This window comes from Bombina bombina, chromosome 3 (genome assembly GCF_027579735.1).
Source record: "Bombina bombina isolate aBomBom1 chromosome 3, aBomBom1.pri, whole genome shotgun sequence".
Classification (NCBI taxonomy): domain Eukaryota; kingdom Metazoa; phylum Chordata; class Amphibia; order Anura; family Bombinatoridae; genus Bombina; species Bombina bombina.
In genome coordinates this window covers 328,829,269-328,841,552 of record NC_069501.1, presented here as the reverse complement: position 1 = coordinate 328,841,552, position 12,284 = coordinate 328,829,269, and positions in this window count along the sequence as shown.

Sequence of the window (12,284 nt, the reverse complement as noted above, 5' to 3'; positions counted from 1 at the left end):
CTCCTCTCCAATGTTTATGTACTTTTTTTAATCCCCAGTATAACAAGTCTTTGTTATTCCCTTTATGGACTGTTTTAAAATGTTTGTAAAGATGTGTATCATCGATCCCATTTTTTATGTTATTTAGGTGTTCTCTGATTCTGTCCTTTACCATTCTTTTTGTTTCACCTAGATAGAAAAGGTTGCAAGAACATTTCAGGATGTATATTACATTTTTCGTTGTGCACCTTATTGTATCTTTAATTGTAAAAGGTTTCTCTATTTTATTAATTTTAATATTATTTAACTTTTTACTGTGTTTGCAGGCTTTACAGGAATAGCAAGGAAAGAACCCTGCAATTCCTTTTCCATTCAGATCTTTTTGTTTCAGATATGTCTTTTTCGGTGGTTTGAACTCACTGGGAGCTAGTAAATTCTTCAGATTAGTAGCTTTTCTGAATATAAAATTTGGTGTTTCAGAGATCTTATCTCCCAAGATGTCATCTTCCTTAATAAGGTGCCAGTGTTTTTTTACTATTCTTTTTATTATATTATGATCATCATGATAATCAGTAATAAATGGTGTTTTTATTTTATCTTCAGGATTATTTTGTTTTTCTTTGTATGTTAATAGATTATCTCTTTCTGTATTCCTAGCTCTCTCTTCAGCTTTTTTAGTAGTTTCTCTATTATACCCTCTAGATAAAAATCTATCTGTTAATAATTTGGATTGATTTTCAAAGTCTATAGTTCTAGAACAATTTTTTTTTATTCTTAAGTATTGGCCTGTTGGAATACTTTTTTTCCAAGTTTCTAGATGACAACTTTTGGAGTGTATGTAGTTATTTGAGTCGGTTTTTTTAAAATGTGTTCTAGTTTCTATTATTTCATCTATAACCATAATTTCCAAATCTAAAAATGTTATCGAACTTTGACTCCAGTTAGACGTAAATTTTATACCTAAATTATTGGTGTTCATGTTGTTATACATTTTAGTTAAATCTTGTTCTGTTCCTTCCCAAATAATAAGCAGGTCGTCTATATACCTCTTGTAGAGCACAAGGTTTGCGCCATAGCTATTATCTCTGAAAAAATCATTTTCCCAGGAACCCATGAAGAGGTTGGCATAGCTAGGCGCAAACCTTGTGCCCATAGCCGTACCTTCTGTTTGTAAGAAAAATTTTTTTTTGATTGAAGGAAAAATAATTATTTTCTAGAATGTATCTAATGCTTTTTAGAATAAAGGTTCTTTGTTGATCTGTCATATTGGAATCTGATTTTAAGAAGGAATCAACTGCTTGTATGCCTTTGGAGTGATTAATAATAGTATACAATGAAGTGACATCGAAAGTGGCTAAAATCATATTATTTTTCCATTTAATGTTTTTTAATAAATTTAGGACCTGAGTTGAGTCTTTGAGATAAGATTTTAGCTCTTTTACGTGTTTTTGCAAAAAGGTGTCTACATATTTTGATAAATTTGCTGATGGGGAGTCGATACCAGAGATAATTGGTCTGCCGGGGGGGGTTAACTAAGCATTTGTGAATTTTTGGCAGAAAGTAAAATATTGGGATCCTAGGGAATTTTGGAGTTAAAAATTCTAGTTCTTTATTGTTAAGTATACCTGATGTCTTACCTTCTAATAATAGTTTATTGAGGTTTTTGTTGAATTTTTCTGTTGGATCTAGTTCTAATTTTATATAGGTTTTGTTATCGTTAAGAAGCCTATGTGCTTCTTTTAGATATTGTGTTGTGTCCATTAGGACAATCCCCCCACCCTTGTCCGCCGATTTTATTGTAATCTCTGTGTTATTTTGTAGATTCTCCATTACTTTTTTCTCTTTTAGACTCATATTGTATTTTTTTATTTTTGGTAGATTGCATTTTTGAATGTCTTTACAGACTAGTCTTTCAAAGGTTTCCAAATAATTACCTTTTTCATGAATCGGGTTAAATTTTGATTTTATCTTAAGATTAGTATGTTGAATACCATCTTGTTTCAAATCTAATTGCTTTTCTATGGGGTTTTTTAAAAAGAATCTTTTAATAGTTAGGTTTCTAACGAATTTTTTTGCATGGATATGAGAATTGAATTTGTTCATCCGTGTTGTTGGAGCAAAAGATAAGCCCAAACTTAGGACCCTTTCTTCTTCTTTATTCAAAATTTTACTACTTAAATTAAAAATACCCTGATTTTTGTTTATTTCAGCCTTTTTGCTTCGTTTTGACCTTCCTCTTCCTCTCTTTCCTCTAAGCTTCTTTTCTTTCTTGTATTTTGTTCTGTCTCTCGTCTGTTTAACTCCCTTGAGGTGCCCTCCTTTAGAGGGCTCCTCTCTAAAAAAACTGGTTCATTATTAGATTGATTATCTTTTATTGATTTGGCATTCCCAAGGGATTCATAACGATTATATGTTGGTGTCTCCCAGTATTGTTCTTGTTTGGAACTGTTCCTTCTATTTGTGTTTCTGGGATATTCCCAATTGTTGTGTCTATTATGATTTTCCCTGTATGGGTGTTGCCTAAAGGTATTATGTTGAAATTCAGAATAGAAGTGTTCTCTATTTTGGTATCTTGGGAATCTTGGTCTGTCAGCTTGCCAATTTCTTTCATAGAATCTATCATGTTCATAGTTGTTATTATAAGAATAATGGTTTCTTCTATTTTCTTGATCACTTCTTCTATTATTATATGAATGAAATGTTCTGATGGGTTTAGTTTGTTTGTATTCATGTTTATATTCATTCCTTTGTTCTTTATTGTGTGTGTGTTCTGATTCAATTTTATTAATATTTTCATTGGTTTTTGGATTGTTATCATTGATGTCCCTTTCCATCTTATTCCATTTAGTTCTAAGAAGGTCTTTATTGAGATTGGATAGTTTTTCAATTATTATTTTTTGTTTTTCTTTATATTCATTACTGCTTTTTTTATCTTTCAATTTTTCTTTAATTTCTAAAATGTTTTGTTCAATCTCTACCAGTGTTTCTTTTCTTGATCTTTTTAGAATGTCAATAAGGGTATTAGAAGCTTTCTTTAATGTGTCTGTCCACTCAGCTTGTAGTGTATCAGTTAATTGAAATGTACAATTTTTACTTAGTTTTAAACCTCTTGGTATGATGTTTTTCGCTGTATATTTATTTAAAAAAGTGAGTTCCATTTTTTGTTTTAATTCTTTGGTCATATATATTTCTAATTTTTGCATTAAGTCCGAAATTTTATCAGATGAATTATAGTTCATAGGTGGACTATTATTGTCATTCATTTCAAGGAATATTTGATCTCTAAAGTCAAATAGATCTTCCATATTAAAAATAAAATTAATAATAAGTGTGTGTCCTGCTGCTACTACTTTGTGAAGGAAAAGAGATTCAAGGTGTAAGTGAGATAAGTAGAGCGCTGGAAACAGTGATTCCAAACACCTCACAGTAAATAAGTCCTTCAGACTAATTTGGTGTTATACAAAAAAGAGGGGTGGGGCGTGAGGGCGCTAGTGAAAGCTTAAGAAATCTAAATGGTGAATATTTAACACAGTATGTGTCTGTGTATTCAGTGTCTGCTCAAATAATTACTTTAAATATATAAAACTAAAATTTCAGTGTTTGTTTATATAAATGCTGTGTAATAGTTTGTGTATTTTATAACGTTTTAGGATATATTATGACCATATATCATAATTTATAATAATTTAAATAAAGTGCACTGTGTGACAAATTTTCTGCAACCAAAAATTCTTTGATTTTAAATATACACTGCTATATAGAATCAATATTTCTCTTGAAAATTTCATACGTTTTAAACTTGGTTTTAACTTACAAATTCTAAGTATACCGATGTTCAAATATATATCTTCATTCAAATACTATATGGGTATTTCTCTTTTGTACAAATATATGCCAAAAGAACAACAAAAGAGGAGATTAAATGTTAATAAAAGTTATTTATTATAACAATATAAAAATCGAATTAAATAAAAGGGACGTCTCCCCAAAATTAAAAAATTAAAGTAAAAACAGTATCTGTTAGCAGTAGATTCTGAATTCCTAATAATTTCTGCAACTCTATATAAACAAGGGAGTCTTTGCAATCAGGTTTCTAAGGATTTCCCATTGCCGTATTTTCTTAACATAAATGTTTCTTATTATGGCAATTTAAAGTTGTACAAAGTCAGTAAGGTTTTGCAGTATGCAGTCCCAGACTTAGCGGTTCAAAGTGAGGTTAGATGAATATTGTGATACTTAGCATATGAGTTACCTTCTCCCTTACAGCCGGTTTATTCACTGCTGTTTTCCTCGATGCGACTGCAAACTCAGACCCGCCGCATGTAGTCGGCGTCTGACGTCACTGTCTGGTCTTTGATCTTCTGAATCCGTTATTAAGTAACAGTTTGGCTCTTTAATTTTTCAGAGCCTCTGTGTTTCAGAAAAATCCTGCACTTAGTGTTGTACACGCAGGAAAGAGATGCTTGAAAGATGTTATGTAGTAGTTGTTGGTAGTAAAAATAACCCGGGTTATACTGTCATAACACTTTTTCGATTGCTTAATTCAAAAGCTTGTAGAAAAGTCACTTAGTACCACTGAGGGTCACAGGAATCACTGGAAGCCACCAAGGGTCACAAGGGTCGACGCGTTTCGCTCTTATTCAGAGCTTTATCAAGATACTTGTGAGTCCTGAGTGTAGATATTTATAGCTGGTGCCAGACTTTGATTGGTTATTGCTTCAATAGATTAAAGGTGGAATTTTTTTGCTCGCATTCTGTTAAGGTGGAATATTTGAAAAACTCATACTTGTATCACAATGAATAGTTGAACTCCCTTGTTTTACTATTACAGTGCTATTTTTGCTAGTAATGCTTAAATTATAAAGTGGATATAAAATAAAATATATGTTGCAAGGTAAAATATCATGAATTAAAATTAAACTTCAGATACATCAATTTATAATTATAAAATTATTCGGCCTATCCAATAGGTATTGCTCTAAAACCTAGGTAAAATATTACACATTCCATATTTTGGAGACTTTGCTGGGCCTAACAATAAAAATTAACTATATAATATAAAAATCCATAATTCATAATAAAAAGGTGAATATATATTATATACAATGTCTACTAATAATGTAGATTAATGTGAATTAAAGTATTGTTGGGGGGGTGGTTTATGGTATTATTCCAATAGAAAGGGGGAAAGATCTAATTCAGAATTCAGGCCTCTGGGGTATAGTGTGTCATATTTATATATTAATTCTGCTTCCTTGATTAATAATTTCTTTTCAAGATTTCCTCCTCTCCAATGTTTATGTACTTTTTTTAATCCCCAGTATAACAAGTCTTTGTTATTCCCTTTATGGACTGTTTTAAAATGTTTGTAAAGATGTGTATCATCGATCCCATTTTTTATGTTATTTAGGTGTTCTCTGATTCTGTCCTTTACCATTCTTTTTGTTTCACCTAGATAGAAAAGGTTGCAAGAACATTTCAGGATGTATATTACATTTTTCGTTGTGCACCTTATTGTATCTTTAATTGTAAAAGGTTTCTCTATTTTATTAATTTTAATATTATTTAACTTTTTACTGTGTTTGCAGGCTTTACAGGAATAGCAAGGAAAGAACCCTGCAATTCCTTTTCCATTCAGATCTTTTTGTTTCAGATATGTCTTTTTCGGTGGTTTGAACTCACTGGGAGCTAGTAAATTCTTCAGATTAGTAGCTTTTCTGAATATAAAATTTGGTGTTTCAGAGATCTTATCTCCCAAGATGTCATCTTCCTTAATAAGGTGCCAGTGTTTTTTTACTATTCTTTTTATTATATTATGATCATCATGATAATCAGTAATAAATGGTGTTTTTATTTTATCTTCAGGATTATTTTGTTTTTCTTTGTATGTTAATAGATTATCTCTTTCTGTATTCCTAGCTCTCTCTTCAGCTTTTTTAGTAGTTTCTCTATTATACCCTCTAGATAAAAATCTATCTGTTAATAATTTGGATTGATTTTCAAAGTCTATAGTTCTAGAACAATTTTTTTTTTATTCTTAAGTATTGGCCTGTTGGAATACTTTTTTTCCAAGTTTCTAGATGACAACTTTTGGAGTGTATGTAGTTATTTGAGTCGGTTTTTTTAAAATGTGTTCTAGTTTCTATTATTTCATCTATAACCATAATTTCCAAATCTAAAAATGTTATCGAACTTTGACTCCAGTTAGACGTAAATTTTATACCTAAATTATTGGTGTTCATGTTGTTATACATTTTAGTTAAATCTTGTTCTGTTCCTTCCCAAATAATAAGCAGGTCGTCTATATACCTCTTGTAGAGCACAAGGTTTGCGCCATAGCTATTATCTCTGAAAAAATCATTTTCCCAGGAACCCATGAAGAGGTTGGCATAGCTAGGCGCAAACCTTGTGCCCATAGCCGTACCTTCTGTTTGTAAGAAAAATTTTTGATTGAAGGAAAAATAATTATTTTCTAGAATGTATCTAATGCTTTTTAGAATAAAGGTTCTTTGTTGATCTGTCATATTGGAATCTGATTTTAAGAAGGAATCAACTGCTTGTATGCCTTTGGAGTGATTAATAATAGTATACAATGAAGTGACATCGAAAGTGGCTAAAATCATATTATTTTTCCATTTAATGTTTTTTAATAAATTTAGGACCTGAGTTGAGTCTTTGAGATAAGATTTTAGCTCTTTTACGTGTTTTTGCAAAAAGGTGTCTACATATTTTGATAAATTTGCTGATGGGGAGTCGATACCAGAGATAATTGGTCTGCCGGGGGGGTTAACTAAGCATTTGTGAATTTTTGGCAGAAAGTAAAATATTGGGATCCTAGGGAATTTTGGAGTTAAAAATTCTAGTTCTTTATTGTTAAGTATACCTGATGTCTTACCTTCTAATAATAGTTTATTGAGGTTTTTGTTGAATTTTTCTGTTGGATCTAGTTCTAATTTTATATAGGTTTTGTTATCGTTAAGAAGCCTATGTGCTTCTTTTAGATATTGTGTTGTGTCCATTAGGACAATCCCCCCACCCTTGTCTGCCGATTTTATTGTAATCTCTGTGTTATTTTGTAGATTCTCCATTACTTTTTTCTCTTTTAGACTCATATTGTATTTTTTTATTTTTGGTAGATTGCATTTTTGAATGTCTTTACAGACTAGTCTTTCAAAGGTTTCCAAATAATTACCTTTTTCATGAATCGGGTTAAATTTTGATTTTATCTTAAGATTAGTATGTTGAATACCATCTTGTTTCAAATCTAATTGCTTTTCTATGGGGTTTTTTAAAAAGAATCTTTTAATAGTTAGGTTTCTAACGAATTTTTTTGCATGGATATGAGAATTGAATTTGTTCATCCGTGTTGTTGGAGCAAAAGATAAGCCCAAACTTAGGACCCTTTCTTCTTCTTTATTCAAAATTTTACTACTTAAATTAAAAATACCCTGATTTTTGTTTATTTCAGCCTTTTTGCTTCGTTTTGACCTTCCTCTTCCTCTCTTTCCTCTAAGCTTCTTTTCTTTCTTGTATTTTGTTCTGTCTCTCGTCTGTTTAACTCCCTTGAGGTGCCCTCCTTTAGAGGGCTCCTCTCTAAAAAAACTGGTTCATTATTAGATTGATTATCTTTTATTGATTTGGCATTCCCAAGGGATTCATAACGATTATATGAACATGATAGATTCTATGAAAGAAATTGGCAAGCTGACAGACCAAGATTCCCAAGATACCAAAATAGAGAACACTTCTATTCTGAATTTCAACATAATACCTTTAGGCAACACCCATACAGGGAAAATCATAATAGACACAACAATTGGGAATATCCCAGAAACACAAATAGAAGGAACAGTTCCAAACAAGAACAATACTGGGAGACACCAACATATAATCGTTATGAATCCCTTGGGAATGCCAAATCAATAAAAGATAATCAATCTAATAATGAACCAGTTTTTTTAGAGAGGAGCCCTCTAAAGGAGGGCACCTCAAGGGAGTTAAACAGACGAGAGACAGAACAAAATACAAGAAAGAAAAGAAGCTTAGAGGAAAGAGAGGAAGAGGAAGGTCAAAACGAAGCAAAAAGGCTGAAATAAACAAAAATCAGGGTATTTTTAATTTAAGTAGTAAAATTTTGAATAAAGAAGAAGAAAGGGTCCTAAGTTTGGGCTTATCTTTTGCTCCAACAACACGGATGAACAAATTCAATTCTCATATCCATGCAAAAAAATTCGTTAGAAACCTAACTATTAAAAGATTCTTTTTAAAAAACCCCATAGAAAAGCAATTAGATTTGAAACAAGATGGTATTCAACATACTAATCTTAAGATAAAATCAAAATTTAACCCGATTCATGAAAAAGGTAATTATTTGGAAACCTTTGAAAGACTAGTCTGTAAAGACATTCAAAAATGCAATCTACCAAAAATAAAAAAATACAATATGAGTCTAAAAGAGAAAAAAGTAATGGAGAATCTACAAAATAACACAGAGATTACAATAAAATCGGCGGACAAGGGTGGGGGGATTGTCCTAATGGACACAACACAATATCTAAAAGAAGCACATAGGCTTCTTAACGATAACAAAACCTATATAAAATTAGAACTAGATCCAACAGAAAAATTCAACAAAAACCTCAATAAACTATTATTAGAAGGTAAGACATCAGGTATACTTAACAATAAAGAACTAGAATTTTTAACTCCAAAATTCCCTAGGATCCCAATATTTTACTTTCTGCCAAAAATTCACAAATGCTTAGTTAACCCCCCCGGCAGACCAATTATCTCTGGTATCGACTCCCCATCAGCAAATTTATCAAAATATGTAGACACCTTTTTGCAAAAACACGTAAAAGAGCTAAAATCTTATCTCAAAGACTCAACTCAGGTCCTAAATTTATTAAAAAACATTAAATGGAAAAATAATATGATTTTAGCCACTTTCGATGTCACTTCATTGTATACTATTATTAATCACTCCAAAGGCATACAAGCAGTTGATTCCTTCTTAAAATCAGATTCCAATATGACAGATCAACAAAGAACCTTTATTCTAAAAAGCATTAGATACATTCTAGAAAATAATTATTTTTCCTTCAATCAAAAATTTTTCTTACAAACAGAAGGTACGGCTATGGGCACAAGGTTTGCGCCTAGCTATGCCAACCTCTTCATGGGTTCCTGGGAAAATGATTTTTTCAGAGATAATAGCTATGGCGCAAACCTTGTGCTCTACAAGAGGTATATAGACGACCTGCTTATTATTTGGGAAGGAACAGAACAAGATTTAACTAAAATGTATAACAACATGAACACCAATAATTTAGGTATAAAATTTACGTCTAACTGGAGTCAAAGTTCGATAACATTTTTAGATTTGGAAATTATGGTTATAGATGAAATAATAGAAACTAGAACACATTTTAAAAAAACCGACTCAAATAACTACATACACTCCAAAAGTTGTCATCTAGAAACTTGGAAAAAAAGTATTCCAACAGGCCAATACTTAAGAATAAAAAAAAAAATTGTTCTAGAACTATAGACTTTGAAAATCAATCCAAATTATTAACAGATAGATTTTTATCTAGAGGGTATAATAGAGAAACTACTAAAAAAGCTGAAGAGAGAGCTAGGAATACAGAAAGAGATAATCTATTAACATACAAAGAAAAACAAAATAATCCTGAAGATAAAATAAAAACACCATTTATTACTGATTATCATGATGATCATAATATAATAAAAAGAATAGTAAAAAAACACTGGCACCTTATTAAGGAAGATGACATCTTGGGAGATAAGATCTCTGAAACACCAAATTTTATATTCAGAAAAGCTACTAATCTGAAGAATTTACTAGCTCCCAGTGAGTTCAAACCACCGAAAAAGACATATCTGAAACAAAAAGATCTGAATGGAAAAGGAATTGCAGGGTTCTTTCCTTGCTATTCCTGTAAAGCCTGCAAACACAGTAAAAAGTTAAATAATATTAAAATTAATAAAATAGAGAAACCTTTTACAATTAAAGATACAATAAGGTGCACAACGAAAAATGTAATATACATCCTGAAATGTTCTTGCAACCTTTTCTATCTAGGTGAAACAAAAAGAATGGTAAAGGACAGAATCAGAGAACACCTAAATAACATAAAAAATGGGATCGATGATACACATCTTTACAAACATTTTAAAACAGTCCATAAAGGGAATAACAAAGACTTGTTATACTGGGGATTAAAAAAAGTACATAAACATTGGAGAGGAGGAAATCTTGAAAAGAAATTATTAATCAAGGAAGCAGAATTAATATATAAATATGACACACTATACCCCAGAGGCCTGAATTCTGAATTAGATCTTTCCCCCTTTCTATTGGAATAATACCATAAACCACCCCCCCAACAATACTTTAATTCACATTAATCTACATTATTAGTAGACATTGTATATAATATATATTCACCTTTTTATTATGAATTATGGATTTTTATATTATATAGTTAATTTTTATTGTTAGGCCCAGCAAAGTCTCCAAAATATGGAATGTGTAATATTTTACCTAGGTTTTAGAGCAATACCTATTGGATAGGCCGAATAATTTTATAATTATAAATTGATGTATCTGAAGTTTAATTTTAATTCATGATATTTTACCTTGCAACATATATTTTATTTTATATCCACTTTATAATTTAAGCATTACTAGCAAAAATAGCACTGTAATAGTAAAACAAGGGAGTTCAACTATTCATTGTGATACAAGTATGAGTTTTTCAAATATTCCACCTTAACAGAATGCGAGCAAAAAAATTCCACCTTTAATCTATTGAAGCAATAACCAATCAAAGTCTGGCACCAGCTATAAATATCTACACTCAGGACTCACAAGTATCTTGATAAAGCTCTGAATAAGAGCGAAACGCGTCGACCCTTGTGACCCTTGGTGGCTTCCAGTGATTCCTGTGACCCTCAGTGGTACTAAGTGACTTTTCTACAAGCTTTTGAATTAAGCAATCGAAAAAGTGTTATGACAGTATACCCCGGGTTATTTTTACTACCAACAACTACTACATAACATCTTTCAAGCATCTCTTTCCTGCGTGTACAACACTAAGTGCAGGATTTTTCTGAAACACAGAGGCTCTGAAAAATTAAAGAGCCAAACTGTTACTTAATAACGGATTCAGAAGATCAAAGACCAGACAGTGACGTCAGACGCCGACTACATGCGGCGGGTCTGAGTTTGCAGTCGCATCGAGGAAAACAGCAGTGAATAAACCGGCTGTAAGGGAGAAGGTAACTCATATGCTAAGTATCACAATATTCATCTAACCTCACTTTGAACCGCTAAGTCTGGGACTGCATACTGCAAAACCTTACTGACTTTGTACAACTTTAAATTGCCATAATAAGAAACATTTATGTTAAGAAAATACGGCAATGGGAAATCCTTAGAAACCTGATTGCAAAGACTCCCTTGTTTATATAGAGTTGCAGAAATTATTAGGAATTCAGAATCTACTGCTAACAGATACTGTTTTTACTTTAATTTTTTAATTTTGGGGAGACGTCCCTTTTATTTAATTCGATTTTTATATTGTTATAATAAATAACTTTTATTAACATTTAATCTCCTCTTTTGTTGTTCTTTTGGCATATATTTGTACAAAAGAGAAATACCCATATAGTATTTGAATGAAGATATATATTTGAACATCGGTATACTTAGAATTTGTAAGTTAAAACCAAGTTTAAAACGTATGAAATTTTCAAGAGAAATATTGATTCTATATAGCAGTGTATATTTAAAATCAAAGAATTTTTGGTTGCAGAAAATTTGTCACACAGTGCACTTTATTTAAATTATTATAAATTATGATATATGGTCATAATATATCCTAAAACGTTATAAAATACACAAACTATTACACAGCATTTATATAAACAAACACTGAAATTTTAGTTTTATATATTTAAAGTAATTATTTGAGCAGACACTGAATACACAGACACATACTGTGTTAAATATTCACCATTTAGATTTCTTAAGCTTTCACTAGCGCCCTCACGCCCCACCCCTCTTTTTTGTATAACACCAAATTAGTCTGAAGGACTTATTTACTGTGAGGTGTTTGGAATCACTGTTTCCAGCGCTCTACTTATCTCACTTACACCTTGAATCTCTTTTCCTTCACAAAGTAGTAGCAGCAGGACACACACTTATTATTAATTTTATTTTTAATATGGAAGATCTATTTGACTTTAGAGATCAAATATTCCTTGAAATGAATGACAAT